This window comes from Mus caroli, unplaced genomic scaffold (assembly GCF_978045245.1).
Source record: "Mus caroli unplaced genomic scaffold, Mus_caroli_1 scaffold_4, whole genome shotgun sequence".
Taxonomy (NCBI): domain Eukaryota; kingdom Metazoa; phylum Chordata; class Mammalia; order Rodentia; family Muridae; genus Mus; species Mus caroli.
Window position 1 is genome coordinate 99,943,462 of NW_028227259.1, and position 16,390 is coordinate 99,959,851.

A 16,390-nucleotide genomic window follows, 5' to 3' on the forward strand; every position below is an offset into this window, starting at 1 on the left:
AACAAAAGGAAGCAAATTTACCCAAGAGGAGTAGACAGCAGGAAATAATCAAACTCGGGGCTGACATCAACCAAGTGGAAACAAAAAGAACTACTCAAAGAATCAACCAAACCAGGAGCTGGTTCTTTGAGAAAATCAACAAGATAAACCCTTAGTCAGACTGACTAAAGGGCACAGGGACAGTATCCTAATTAACAAAATCAAAATTGAAAAAGGAGACATAACAACAGAACCTGAGGAAATCAAAAACACCATCAGATCCTACTACAAAAGGCTATACTCAACAAAACTGGAAAACCTGGAGGAAATGGACAAATTTCTAGACAGATACTAGGTACCAAAGTTAAATCAGGATCAGATTAATGACCTAAACAGTCCTATATCCCCTAAAGAAATAGAAGCAGTCAGTAATAGTCTCCCAACCAAAAAAAAAAAAAAAAAAGCCCAGAACCAAATGGGTTTGGTGCAGAATTCTATCAGACTTTCAAAGAGGACCTAATTCCAGTTCTCCTCAACTATTCCACAAAATAGAAACAGAAGGTACTCTAATCAATTTGTTCTACGAAGCCACAATTACTCTGATACCTAAACCACATAAAGACCCAACAAAGAGACAGATCTTCAGATCAATTTCCCTTATGAATATTGGTGCAAAAATACTCAATAAAAATTCTCCTTAATCGAATCCAAAAACACATCAAAACAATCATTCATCATGAGCAAGTTGGCTACAATTCAGGGATGCAGGGATGGTTTAATATACGGAAATCCATCAACGTAATCCACAAACTCAAAGACAAAAACCACATGATCATCTCGTCAGATGCTGAGAAAGCATTTGACAAAAACCACCACCAATTCATAATGAAAGTCTTGGAAAGATGAAGAATTGAAGACCTATACCTAAACATAATAAAAGCAATCCACAGCAAACCAATAGCCAACATCAAACTAAATGGAGAGAAACTGGAAGCAATCCCACTAAAATCAGGAACTAGACAAGGCTGCCCACTTTCTCCCTACCTATTCACTATAGTACTCGAAGTCCTAGCCAGAGCAATTTAACAACAAAAGGAGGTCAAGAGGATACAAATCGGAAAGGAAGAAGTCAAAATATCACTTTTTTGCAGATGATATGAAAGTATGTATAAGTGATCCTAAAAATTCCACCAGAGAACTTCTAAACCAGATAAACAGCTTTAGTGCAGTAGCTGGATATAAATTTAACTCAAAAAAATTAATGGCCTTTCTATACACAAAGGATAAACAGGCTGAGAAAAAAACTAGGGAAACAACACCCTTCACAATAGTCACAAATAATATAAAATACCTTGGTGTGACTCTAAATAAGGAAGTAAAAGATCTGTATGATAAGAACTTCAAGTCTCTGAAGAAAGAAATCAAAGATTTCAGAAGATGGAAAGATCTCACATGCTAATAGATTGGCAGGATTAATATAGTAAAAATGGCTATCTTGCTGAAAGCAATCTAGAGATTCAATGCAATCCCCATCAAAATTCCAACTTAATTCTTTAATGAATTAGAAACGGCAATTTGCAAATTCATTTGGAATAACAAAAAACCCTAGGAGAGCAAAAACTGTTCTCACCATTAAAAGAACATCTGATGGAATCTCCATGCCTGATCTCAAGCTGTACTACAGAGAAATCCAAGATCAGGTTAATGATCTAAACAGCCCTATATCCCCCAAAGAAATAGAAGCAGTCATTAATAGTCTCCCAACTAAAAAAAGCCCAGGACCAGATGGGTTTAGTGCAGAGTTCTATCAGACCTTCAAAGAAGATCTAATCCCAGTTCTTCACAAACTATTCCACAAAATAGAAACAGAAGGTACTCTACCCAACTCATTCTATGAAGCCACAATTACTCTGATACCTAAACCACAAAAAGACCCAACAAAGATAGAAAACTTCAGACCAATATCCCTTATGAATATTGATGCAAAAATCCTCAATAAAGTTCTTGCTAACCGAATCCAAGAACACATCAAAACAATCATCCATCCTGACCAAGTAGGTTTCATCCCAGGGATGCAGGGATGGTTCAATATACAGAAATCCATCAACGTAATCCAGTATATAAACAAACTCAAAGACAAAAACCACATGGTCATCTCGTTAGATGCAGAAATAGCATTTGACAAGATCCAACACCCATTCATGATAAAAGTCTTGGAAAGATCAGGAATTCAAGGCCCATACCTAAACATGATAAAAGCAATCTACAGCAAACCAGTAGCCAACATCAAAGTAAATGGTGAGAAGCTTGAAGCAATCCCTCTAAAATCAGGGACTAGACAAGGCTGTCTACTTTCTCCATACCTATTCAACATTGTACTTGAAGTCCTAGCCAGAGCAATTCGACAACAAAAGGAGATCAAAGGGATACAAATTGGAAAAGATGAAGTCAAAATATCACTTTTTGCAGATGATATGATAGTATATATAAGTGACCCTAAAAATTCCACCAGAGAACTCCTAAACCTGATAAACAGCTTCGGTGAAGTAGCTGGATATAAAATTAACTCAAACAAATCAATGGCCTTTCTCTACACAAAGAATAAACAGGCTGAGAAAGAAATTAGGGAAACAACACCCTTCTCAATAGTCACAAATAATATAAAATATCTTGGCGTGACTCTAACTAAGGAAGTGAAAGATCTGTATAATAAAAACTTCAAGTCTCTGAAGAAAGAAATTATAGAAGATCTCAGAAGATGGAAAGATCTCCCATGCTCATGGATTGGCAGGATCAACATTTTAAAAATGGCTATCTTGCCAAAAGCAATCTACAGATTCAATGCAATCCCCATCAAAATTCCAACTCAATTCTTCAACGAATTAGAAAGTGCAATCTGCAAATTCATCTGGAATAACAAAAAACCTAGGATAGCAAAAACTCTTCTCAAGGATAAAAGAACCTCTGGTGGAATCACCATGCCAGACCTAAAGCTTTACTACAGAGCAATTGTGATAAAAACTGCGTGGTACTGGTATAGTGACAGACAAATAGACCAATGGAATAGAATTGAAGACCCAGAAATGAACCCACACACCTATGGTCACTTGATCTTCGACAAGGGAGCTAAAACCATCCAGTGGAAGAAAGACAGCATTTTCAACAAATGGTGCTGGCACAACTGGTTGTTATCATGTAGAAGAATGCCAATCGATCCATTCCTATCTCCTTGTACTAAGGTCAAGTCTAAGTGGATCAAGGAACTTCACATAAAACCAGAGACACTGAAACTTATAGAGGAGAAAGTGGGGAAAAGCCTTGAAGATATGGGCACAGGGGAAAAATTCTAGAATAGAACAGCAATGGCTTGTGCTGTAAGATCGAGAATTGACAAGTGGGACCTCATGAAACTGCAAAGCTTCTGCAAGGCAAAAGACACCATCAATAAGACAAAAAAACCACCAACAGATTGGGAAAGGATCTTTACCTATCCTAAATCAGATAAGGGTCTAATATCCAATATATATAAGGAACTCAAGAAGGTGGACTCCAGAAAGTCAAATAACCCCATTAAAAAATGGGGCTCAGAACTGAACAAAGAATTCTCACCTGAAGAATACCGAATGGCAGAGAAGCACCTGAAAAAATGTTCAACATCCTTAATCATCAGGGAAATGCAAATCAAAACAACCCTGAGATTCCACCTCACACCAGTCAGAATGGCTAAGATCAAAAATTCAGGTGACAGCAGATGCTGGCGAGGATGTGGAGAAAGAGGAACACTCCTCCATTGTTGGTGGGATTGCAAGCTGGTACAGCCACTCTAGAAATAAGACTGGCAGTTCCTCAGAAAATTGGACAAAGTACTACTGGAAGATCCAACAATACCACCCTTGGGCATATACCCAGAAGATGTTCCAACTTGTAATAAGGATACATGCTCTACTATATTCGTAGCAGCCTTATTTATAATAGCCAGAAGCTGGAAAGAACCCAGATGTCCCTCAACAGAGGAATGGATACAGAAATTATGGTACATTTACACAATGGAGTACTACTCAGCTATTAAAAAGAATGAATTTATGAAATTCCTAGCCAAATGGATGGACCTGGAGGGCATCATTTTGAGTGAGGTAACACAATCACAAAGGAACTCACACAATATGTATTCACTGATAAGTGGATATTAGCCCAAAACTTAGGATACCCAAGATATAAGATACAATTTGCTAAACGCATGAAACTCAAAAAGAATGAAGACCAAAATGTGGACACTGTGCCCCTTCTTAGAATTGGGAACAAAACACCCATGGAAGGAGTTACAGAGACAAAGTTTGGAGCTGTGATGAAAGGATGGACCATCTAGAGACTGCCGTATCCAGGGATCCATCCCATAATCACCTTCTAAACTCGACACCATTGCATACACTAGCAAGATTTTGCTGAAAGGACCCAAATATAGCTGTCTCTTGTGAGACTATGCAGGGGCCTAGCAAACACAGGAGTGGATGCTCACAGTCAGCTATTGGATGTATCACAGGGCTCCCAATGGAGAAGCTAGGGAAAGTACCCAAGGAGCTAAAAGGATCTGCAACCCCATAGTTGGAACAACATGATGAACTAACCAGTACCCCGGAGCTCTTGTCTCTAGCTGCATATGTATCGAAAGATGGCCTAGTCGGCCATCACTGGAAAGAGAGGCCCATTGGACTTGCAAACTTTATATGCCCCAATATAGGGGAATGCCAGGGCCAAAAGAATGGGAATGGGTGGGTAGGGAAGTGGGGGGCGCTATGGGGGACTTTTGGGATAGCATTGGAAATGTAATTGAGGAAAATATGTAATAAAAAATATTAAAAATTAAAAAAAAAACAACCCTGACACCAGTCAGAACGGCTAAGATCAAAAATTCAGGTGATAGCAGATGCTGGCGAGGATGTGGAGAAAGAGGAACATGCCTCGATTGCTGGTGGGATTACAAGCTGATACAACCACTCTGTAAATCAATCTGGCGGTTCCTCAGAAAACTAGACATAGTATTACTGGAAGATCCAGCAATACCTCTCCTGGGCATATATCCAGAAGATGTCCCAACCGGTAAGAAAGACACATGCTCCACTATGTTCATAGCAGCCTTATTTATAATAGTCAGAAGCTGGAAAGAACCCAGATGTTCCTCAACAGAGGAATGGATACAAAAACTGTGGTACATTTACACAATGGAGTACTAATTAAAAACAATGAATCTATGAAATTCTTGGGCAAATGGATGTATCTGGAGCATATCATCCTGAGTGAGGTAACCCAATCTCAATCACAAAGAACACACATGCTATGCACTCACTGATAAGTGGATTTTAGCCCAGAAACTTAGAATACCGAGATACAATTTGCAAAACACATGAAACTCAAGAAGGAAGACCAAAGCATGGATACTTCATTCCTCCTCATATAGGGAACAAAATACCCATGGAAGGAGTTACAGAGACAAAGTTTGGAGCTGAGAAGAAAGGATGGACCATCCAGAGACTGTCCCATCAGGGGATCCATCCCATAATCAGCCACCAAATGCAGACACTATTGCATACACCAGCAAGATTTTGCTGAATGGACCCTGATATAGCTGTCTCTGATGAGGCTATGCCAGTGCCAGCCAAATACAGAAGTGGATGCTCACAGTCATCTATTGGATGGAACACAGGGCCCCCCGTGGAGGAGCTAGAAAAGTACCCAAGGAGCTAAAGGGGTCTGCAACCCTGTCGTTCGGTGGAACGACAGTATGAACTAACCAGTACCCCAACAGCTCGTTTCTCTAGCTGCATATGTAACAGAAGATGGCCTAGTAGGCCATCATTGGGAAGAGAGGCCCCTTGGTCTTGCAAACTTTATAAGCCCCAATTCAGGGAACGCCAGGGCAAAAAAGTGGGAGTGGGCCAGTAGGGGAGCAGGGCAGGGGTATGGTATAGGGGAATTTCAGGATAGCACTTGAAATGTAAATGAAGAAAATATCTAATAAAAATTAAAAAAAAAAGAAGGAAAGATGATGGAGAAAGATAAAGACTAATAAAATCTGAGTGGCTTTAAATAGCCATAGGTAGCTATGAATATCATATAAGGGATAGGTAATGACAGGACAATTTGTCTAATCTAGGTGAATAGTTTATATCAGTATGGATTGGCTATGAGTTCGTTGTGTGCACATTTTATGGGTAGAGAACTTACTGATTTAAAGTGAATTTCTTTAAGAGGAAGAATGTTCTAGGTGTGGCCTCACAGAGGCAGTGGTTACGGGCAGCCTAGCAGCAAAGCTGAAGTGGAGGCTGGGTGGCACACATGGGAGACCAAAGAGATGTGACTTCTTTCCCTAGCCTCTTTGGTGTGTGTGTGTGTGTGTGTGTGTGTGTGTGTGTGTGTGTGTGTGTGTGTACCTGTAGAGTCCACAGCCCCAGTAAAGTCTGGAGGAAGGAAGCTCAGCCTCTAACTTGTTCCTTAGAAAATCAAAGGCTCTTAATCCAGGTCTGTGAGCCCCTCACAAGAGCTCACAACAGGGTGCAGAAGCAAGCATTCAGCTGGTAGAGGTGCTGGCTTCCAAGTCTGATGGCCAGAGTCCTGTCTCTGGGACCCACAAGGAAGGAGAGAACCAATTCTATAAGTTGTCCTCTGGTTTACACCTGCATACCAAGATACACGTTTGTGCACACAGGCACACACATTTAATAGAGATAAAATGTAAAGTAGAAAAAAAATCATTTTTGTGCTTTGTAACTTCTAAGGTGCACACAGAAAAAAATAAACATATGTTCTTTCAAAAAAAAAAAAAAAAGAACTTACTGATATAAATCTGACTGCTAAACTTCAAGGCTCTAGAGTTTTAGTTTTGTTGGATTACTTCAGTATCACTTCTTCCAGGGGGCAGCATGAACCACACTGGATCCCTATGACATTACAGAACACAGATCAGTAGTCTTCCAGGCCAGTGTACATCTTGGTAACTCTTGCCAGATACAAGATTGGAAGCAACCTGTCCTTAATACAGGGGTACAATTTAAGGAGCCACTGTCCTTCTCCATGTTGCTTCCTCTCTCTTTTTCTAGGATTTTACAACTCCCTACTTCAGAGTTCCTACAATTGTAGTATCTCACCTAGTCTCAATATTGAAATCCTTTCTGGTATTGAACCCCAGCACCCACTCTTTATGGATGTCTGGATGAAATAGTTTCCATCTATAACACAGGCTACACACAAACTTAAGAAGACCCTGTCTCTGCTACTTGAATGTTGGGAAATGAACCTGAGTGGTCTCTTAGAGCAGCCAGTGCTCTTAACTGCTCAGCCATATCTCCAGCCCCTTTGCTTTCCTTTACTGAAAATATTTTTTATACACTGTGTTGTGATTATGGCTTCTCCTCCCCCAACTCCTCTGAAATCAACCCACCTTCTCTTCATCTCAGTCCACACCCTTTGTGTCTCGCCTAAGAAAAGAAACAGCCACTTAAAGAATCCTGACAAAAAGCCAGGTGTGGTGGTACACAAATGTAATCCCAACACTTGAGAGGAAGAAACAGGAAAACTTCCAGCCTGGTCTACTATGTGGGTTACAGAACAGCCTGAGTTATACAGAAACTCTGTCTGGAAAAACATGCAAATAAACAAAAGACAAATAAAAAGAAAAACAAAAGAAAAATGCAAGTTGGTCCAGGACAAAATAAATAAAGCAACAGAAAAAAGTCAAAAAGAAAAAAGTTAAATAAAAAAAAAAAAAAAACAACAACAACAAAATGCCCTTGGAAATACAGAGCACAAAGAGAGAGGAATCTAATAAAAAACAGGAACTTTTTTTTAGCTATAATACATAAGCAAAGGACCTAAAATATAAAAGCAAAATAAAATAAAGAAAGAAAAGGGCCTGACACATGCTTGTTCAACACAGAGCTGCCTAAATGCACTTGAGTTTGCTTTCTGTTAGCATGTACTGCTGGTCATTCAGCCTCTCCTTAAAAGTGGGATTTGCTTGCACATGGAGACTCCATTTGGCTGAAGCACTGTTTCATTTGCAAGTCTTTATGGATTGGAGATAGCTTCTGGGTTAGAAATGGAAATATGTGTCTACTTCTCGAAACATTGTCATATCATGTAATATAAACTCATACATGCCGTGTGCATGCTTCTTCAGGCTCTTGGAGTATATATGTGCATCAGTTCTGCTGTGTTTTAGAAAGCATGGTGTCTTCAGTTGAGGGACCGCTGCTATTAACATAATTGAGCAAGTGTCTTTTTGATATTATGAGTCCTCTTTGGGAAAATGTCGAGGAGTGGTAAAGCTGGGTCTAGAAGGTAAAAGGATTCTCAAATTTCTGAAAAACTCCAAGAGTGATTTCAGAAGTTGTCCAAGTTGTCCTATCATCAGCAGTAGAGAAGTTTCCCCTTAGTTGTCTAAACTCCCCAACATGAGCTGTAACGTGAGGGGGTCATCTTAGTCATTCTTAAATGTGTATGATGGAATCTCAAGAGTCATTGTTATTTGCCTTTCTTTGATGATTTAGAATGTTGAACATTTATTTAGGTGCTTCTTAGCCTATAGATCACTCTGTTGAAATATTATGTGTAATTCAGTACCTTATTTTTAAATTGGAGTATTTGGTTTGTGGATAACTAATATTTTGTTGTATTTATAGTGCTTGGATATCATCCTACTATCAGATGTAGTGTTAGTGAGGATCTTCTTCCAATCTTTAGGCTGCCATTTTGGCCTGCTGATGCACTCCTAAACCCTATAGAATCTTTTTAGTTTCATCAAGTTCCTTTATTGATCTCATTGTCTGAGCTATAGGTTTCTGTTCAGGAAGTTATCTCCTGTACCAATGTGTTCCAGGCCAATTCCCTACTTTCTCTTGTATTAGATGTTGTGTAACCAGTCTTATGTTGAGGACTTTGACCAATTGGACTTGAGAGTATAGAAGGATGATAAATATAGAGCAACTAGCTTTCCTCTACATGCAGACAGCCAGTTAGAAAGCCACCATTGGATGAAGATGCTTTCTTTGTTCCAATGTCTCTTTTGCCTTCTCTTTTAAAAACCAAGTGTTGGTGATTGATAGCTGGGTGGGTTCATTGCTGGGTTTTCACTTATAATTCACTGATCAACCTATTTGTTTTTCTGTCAATACTATGCAGTTTCTATTATACTATGACTATGTAATACAACATGAGATCAGAGATGGTGATATTTCTAGAAGTTTATTTATTGCAGAGGATTGTTTTAGCTATCATTTTCTTTATTTTTCCATATGAACTGGAGAATTGCTCCTTCAAGATCTGTAAGAATTGTGTTGAAATTTAATGGGAATTGCTTTGAATCAGTAGATTTATGTTGGTAAGATGGCATTTTGTACTACATTAATCCTCTGGATGCAGGAGCTTGAGAGACCTTTGCATCTTCTAATGGCTTCTTCAATTTATTTCTTCAGAAACTTGAAGGTTTTTTCTTTTTTCTTTTTAATTAATTAATTTATTTATTATATGTAAGTACACCATAGCTGTCTTCAGACACACCAGAAGAGGGAGTCAGATCTTGTTACAGATGGTTGTGAGCCACCATGTGGTTGCTGGAATTTGAACTCTGGACCTTCAGAAGAGCAGTCGGGTACTCTTACCCACTGAGCCATCTCACCAGCCCCTGAAGTTTTTTTTGTTTGTTTGTTTGTTTGTTTTAACATTTAATTATTTTATCTATATGAGTACACTGTGGCTGTCTTCAGAAGATAAGAAAAGGGCAGCATATCTCATTAGAAATTGTCTTATGCCCCCATGCGGTTGCAGGAAATTGAACTCAGGACCTCTAGAAGAGTACCACTTAACCACTGAGCCATCTCTCCATCTCTGAAGTTCTTTTCATAGAGGTATATTTGCTTGCTCAGACAGAGTTACATCAATAAATTTCAAATTATTTTAGCTATTTTGTTTTGTGTTTCACTGATTTCTTTCTTAAGCCATTTATCATTTATGTTAAGTAGAGCTTCTGAATTACTTCAATTAACTTTATACCCACTTTGAGGAGGGTGTTTATCATCTGTTACAGTGTTCTGGTAGGATTTAGAGGGTATTTTATTTACAGTATCAATTTGTCTCTGAATAGAGATCCTGTGACTTCTTCCTTTCCAAGCCTATTGGAATTAGTTGTCTTACAACTCTACCTAGACCATCAAATTCTTTATTGAATAAATAGGGAGATAGTGAACTGCCTTGCCTTGTCCCTGATTTTAGTAGAATTGCTTTACCTTTCTCTCCATTTAATTTGATGTTGGTTATCAGCTTCCTGTATATTGCTTTTATTGTATTTAAGTATATGCTTTTTATCCCTGGTCTCTACAACACTTTTATTATGAACAAGAGCTAGAATTTTTCAAAGGCTTTTTCAGCATCTGATGAGATGATCATGTGTGCTTTTTTTTTTTTTTCAGTTTATTTATACAGTGGATTATAGTGCTGCATTTTCTCATGTTGTACCATCCCTGCATCCTTGGAGTGAGCCTATTGGATCATGACAAATGATGTTTTTGATGTCTTCCTGGATTTTGATTTCCAGTATATTCTTTAGTATTTTGTATCAATATTCATGTGAAATATTGGTCTGAAATTCTATCTCATGTATTTGTTGAGTCATCGTTGTGTTCTTGGTATCAGCGTGACTGTGGCTTCATAGGATAGATACATACATACATGAATAGATACATACATAGATAGACACATAGATACATAGATGGATAGACATATAGACTGACAGACAGACAGACAGACAGACAGAAAGACAGAAAGACAGTGTCCTAAGACAAAATGCTAGTATACTTTCATTCATCCATAGTGAAGTCCTCAAACTTGAGGCCAGAGCAAACTAGGCAGTGCTCACGAATTAAGCTCAGTAGACACACCTGAAACTCTACATACTCTCTTCGTTGTGTGGTGTAGCAAAGTAACTTTGGCACCACCCAAATTTCAAGCAAGCATCCTGTTACTGAACATCTCCATTTTCATTAATTACTTCTTTCTTTAAAGTCCTTGTGAAATGGGCATTTTTTTTCCAATTTTTCCTCAACTCTGTGTATATGCACATGTATTGTGCATATTATGTGTGTATAAGTTGGGATCCACAGACATCTGTAGAAATGGGCCTACCACCTGAAGCCTGAGTTCCAGCTGAGAGCAACCTTATGATGTTAGTTCTGCAACCAAACTTTGGTCCTCTTCTAAAGCAACATGTGTTCTTAAAACATGAGTCATCTCCCTTTATCTATAGGCTCCTGGGTTTTTGTTTGTTGATTTGTTTGTCTGAAGATCATGAAAGATTATTGTGAGCAAACCTGCAGCAGGTTCACAGGTTCCAAACAGCAAAGCCTTCGAAGATGACAGACAGACAGTGAAACAAAGTATTGGGGGAGGAAGAAAAAAGTAGTGTAAGAGACATAGAGATTGCTTTTATTACTTCTTCTGGACCACAGACCAACCTAGGTGTCCATATGTGAACCACCTTAGCTGGTGACACCTACCCACGATTATGAATCCTGACATGTCTGGCACCAATGTGTTCATTTTGACTCTCTCTAGGGGGAAATTTGTTTTAGAATCCTTAAATTTAGTTACTTTATTCCACTCAGGAAATAGTAATGATATTGAAGCAAAGGGCCCATGTTTTATTTATTCACTAGATATTACAGCGAAGAACAAAATTTACAACTCCATGACAAAGCATCTAGTTAAACTGTTCTGGCAGAAGCCACTCAAAACTGCCAAGTTGTCTTTCTGAGTCCATAAGTCACTGTACATCCTTTAGTTTCCAATCATCTGAGCAGTCTCTTTAGCCTCAAGCTCTGAGAATCCCAGATCAGAGAAATTTCCAAAGTCGTCCATTTCTTTACATCCAAATCATAGCTCCCTATATGTAGAGGCCTTTCTCTCTACCAGAACTGTATCTATTTTGTTCCTTGACTGACAGCTATTTCATATTGTTGAGAGAAAAAAAGTAAAATAAATATTGTGTAACACATATGGACATCTAGGTTGGTGTAGGGTGTAAAGAAATACATTAAAATAACATTTCTGTCTCTCAGATTCCTTTCTTTCTTTCCCACACACTATCTCAGGTAGAGGGTCAAGCTGACTATGTACCATGTTATTTTCTCTATGTTCTGAGGTTTGTTAAAATTATGGAGTTACACAACCACTTGCACCCAATCAGAATGACAGTCAGTAATAACTAGTTTGAGTAGCAATCCAATATATCTTTATTCAGAGCCAAATATCGAGCAACACTTTTTTTTTCTTTCTACATTAGGTGGTCCTGTGAAAGGTTCAAGGTCCTGCCTTAGCTCCATAGTCTGGTTTGCAACACTAATAAATCAATCTAGGGCTGAGTATTCAAACACATGGGTATCTGACTCATATTATTGTTTGTGTGGTTTTCTGACTATTCCTGAAACCCATTATTGTTTACTGCCAGCAAGGACAAAGTCTGGCCCTCAGGACATAAACACAGCAGTCACAGCATGTATGACAGATTTCTACTGCAAAGGAGCTGCTCCTTTGTTGTCATACGGCCCTGAGTATATCCATAAGCCCAGCACAGATTTGGGCAAATAGCTGTGTGAAGAGGACACCCAAGTCATCATAGCACTCCAGAGGGGCAGGGTACTGTTCCACATTCAATCTGTTAAAGTTGCCTGTGTGCTTCAAGAGGTCCACCGGGATGGGCATGGAGAAATTATTGTCACTCAGACACTCCCTCAGCACCTATCTAGGAAGGCCCTTCCCTACTTACTTCTCATCCACAGTCTCTGTTGAGTACTCACACTCCTCTTTACCAGCCCATACGTTCCAGAAGACATGGTGCACATTCCGCAAGTCGAGAATCTGAAGGTTTTGGCTCCTGTGTTTAAAGACATGAAGTGTTGGCAGGCATGACAAGATGCTGAGTCAGCTTTTACTTTGTCTCTAAATTCGGCTCTACCTCTGCCAAGGTGTGTGTATTTTCAGTACTGAGTGTTGAACATGGACTCATGCATGTAAGATGGCTTCCCTAAACTGCATATGTAGACCTGATCACTTTCCTTCTACTAAGATAATGTTTATTTCAACTTAGTCCCATCAGTATGGTTGCAGGATTATCATGAATAGGCTCCTTCTACTGTGAGGCTTTATCTAGCTACTCTAGTTTCTAAACTATATTGACATGCCCTTAGTACAAACAAACAATAGCTTTCAAGACCGCTGGATTCCTCCCTGCATGATGGATCTACTGAGGAAGAAGCAGTTCTCAATGACCCCACAATACCTACTGTATACTCCATGTGTTCCCTCTTGCAACACTTGGTTATTGCTCCCCTGGGGTGAAATGTTCTTTCCAGGTACATATCTACTCCATCTAGCACAGTTTCCATGCTGGCGGTCATCATCAATGCTCTCACAGGGAGACAGGGGAAAGGCCAGGATGCCACCATTGATTTCACAATCTTGGTGTGTCTGCCAATGAAGCCCTCCTTGAACAGAGGAACTTGGCAGCTCCTCTATAGCAGAAACTGACAAAGCCTCATCTCTGAGCAGAGCCTGCCTTGCTGGCTTCAGGAGTGTGGGTAGGGTTTAAACATTCATCTTGTAAAGTCTCTAGTCAGACAGTTTCTGGAAAACATTCAGGCAAAATTTTATTTATAAGATAAGATTCAGAAACCTTCATCACACTACAGGAACCACTAAAGAGTACAGTCAGCCAGGCATGGTGGCGCACACCTTTAATCCAAGCACTTGGGAGGCAGAGGCAGGCGAATTTCTGAGTTTGAGGCCAGCCTGGTCTACAGAGTGAGTTCCAGGACAGCCAAGGTTACACAGAAAAGCTCTGTCTCGAGAAAACCAAAAAAGAAAGAAAGAAAGAAAGAAAGAAAGAAAGAAAGAAAGAAAGAAAGAAAGAAAGAAAGAAAGAGAGAGAGAGAGAAAGAAAGAGAGAAAGAGAGAAAGAGAGAAAGAGAGAAAGAGAGGAAGAGAGGAAGAGAGGAAGAGAGGAAGAGAGGAAGAGAGGAAGAGAGGAAGAGAGGAAGAGAGGAAGAGAGGAAGAGAGGAAGAGAGGAAGAGAGGAAGAGAGGAAGAGAGGAAGAGAGGAAGAGAGGAAGAGAGGAAGAGAGGAAGAGAGGAAGAGAGGAAGAGAGGAAGAGAGGAAGAGAGGAAGAGAGGAAGAGAGGAAGAGAGAAAGAGAGAAAGAGAAAGAAAGAAAGAAAGAAAGAAAGAAAGAAAGAAAGAAAGAAAGAAAGAAAGAAAGAAAGAAAGAAAGAAAGAAAGAAAGAAGTGTACAGTCATTTCTATGGAAATGGTGGAGACATCAAAAGCACCTGTCCTTACTGGTCTTCTCTATTCCAAACTCCCCCAGCAAAAGCATGAGGAACTTCTTACAAGTATCACCAAGGGTTCTGAATTCCCCAGTGTTCCATTCAAACCTAAGCAATTCAGTCCCATGCGCATTGGAAGGGGTTCCCAGCAGCCTGAGAGTTGAACACCATCTTTGTGTCTCAACCTGATATAGTTCATGTTACAAGTCCTTAAAAAACAGATTCGACCTGAGTAGCCTGGAAACTAAATGTTTCCAGTCATGCTATGAAATTCCCAAATAACCCATAAAAACATGACAGAAAAAAATAGTATTTGTTAAGTTATTGACATCCAGATATAAAACCTTTACAATCCAAAAACAAAACAAGGCAAAACAAAACCAAAAAACAAAACAAAAGACAAAAAGAAAACAAATAAAAATTCCTGTCCAACTTGCCTCTAATCTCCCCACTTCAAGTTTTCTGGCCCATGGGGGTTGGTGGGGATATAGAGAACTTCCAGGTTCTGAACACTGGTGACAGGTCTCTGAATCCCAGCAGAGACAGGCTGTGACTGCAGACCTCAGGTCTCTGAGTGTGTCCTCTGGCTCCCCTGAAGCCTTCTTGCACACCTTTCCCCATTGTAGCTGTGCTGTCCAACCACCAACTGCCATCTGATTGGATATCTGAGTCCCAGACAGTTAATCATAACTAGGATTTTCCTTTGAACCAAAGCTTTCTGTGCCAGTGCAAACAAAACAAAAACACATAAGGATGGAGAATCATGACTCCATTGACTGATTTACTCTACAACCTTGAATTTTATTGCTTGCTTGCTTGCTTGCTTGGTGATTGATTCCTTGATTGATTGATTCTTCTTTTTGTTCTTGACCTTCTTGGTTTGCATAGCATTTTGAGACATCATTATTGATCTATAGCTAGGGGCAATGTAGAATTCCAAGTCGCAGAAATCATCCTGCCTTGGCTTCCTGCTGGGAAGACTACTATGTGAGCCAAGTCACCTGGCTGTGTTTTCTTCATTTGTGACTAGCATTGTACAGAAGGTAAGTCACCTGGGAGTCTTAACTGCTCTTGAAAATACATGGACAAAATCATAAAATGCCATTGTAACAGGACATGACAAACACCTTACACAATTATTTGTCTGTTATGGAAGAAAGAACTGAGCTTCCTGCTTTGTCAATCTTCTCCTATAGCAGCACTCAGAAGGCTGAGGCAGAAGGATGAATTGCATCCATTTTGGCAGGGATTTCTGTGGAGTAACTCAGGGAGTAAAGTTCTTGGTTGGCATTCACATTTTAAGTTATACATGAATGCATGATCTAGACAGATGGAGGAACGCCTGTCTTTCTAGAACATGTGAGTCTGAGTAGCGCATCAGAAATCCAATGTCATCTTTGGCTATAATAGAAAGTGTGAGGCAAGTCTGGTCTGTACTAAAATAGTCTCAAAACAAGTTAAAAAGTGTGTCAGGGAGGGACATGCAATCCATGATTCTAAGAAAGTTGGAGGTGGTTTCAGAATGCAAGGATCATTGGACATGGAAAGAGGCTTAGTGTTTAGTGGGCATAGAGAAAATCTCTAGGATTAGGAGAGAACCCTGATATTTGCAGAATACCTAAATTCAATGCCCAGCAGGTATGGTGGTGATGTTAGTGACTTGAAACTATCTGTACCTTCAGTGTTCTGGCTCTTTCCTGGATTTAATAAGCACAGTGCCCATGCACACATGCACATGCACACACACACAAAGAGAGAGACAGAGATGGAGACAGAGACCTTGTAACACTCAGACCTATAAGGTCATCTTATCAAATACTTCCCTCAAGACTCAGGGAATCCTGTAGAAGAGAACAAAGAAGGGGGGTTAGAGCCAGAGGGGATAGTGGACACCAAGGCAGCCAGGCCTTCTTAAACACAGGAGAACTAATACCCACATGAACTCAGAGAGACTGAGGTAGCTTTCTCAGGGCCTGTGTGGGTGTCCTGCTGAGAAAAGAAGTGGACACAAGCTCCCATCCCAAACACAGAAACTGTTGATAAGA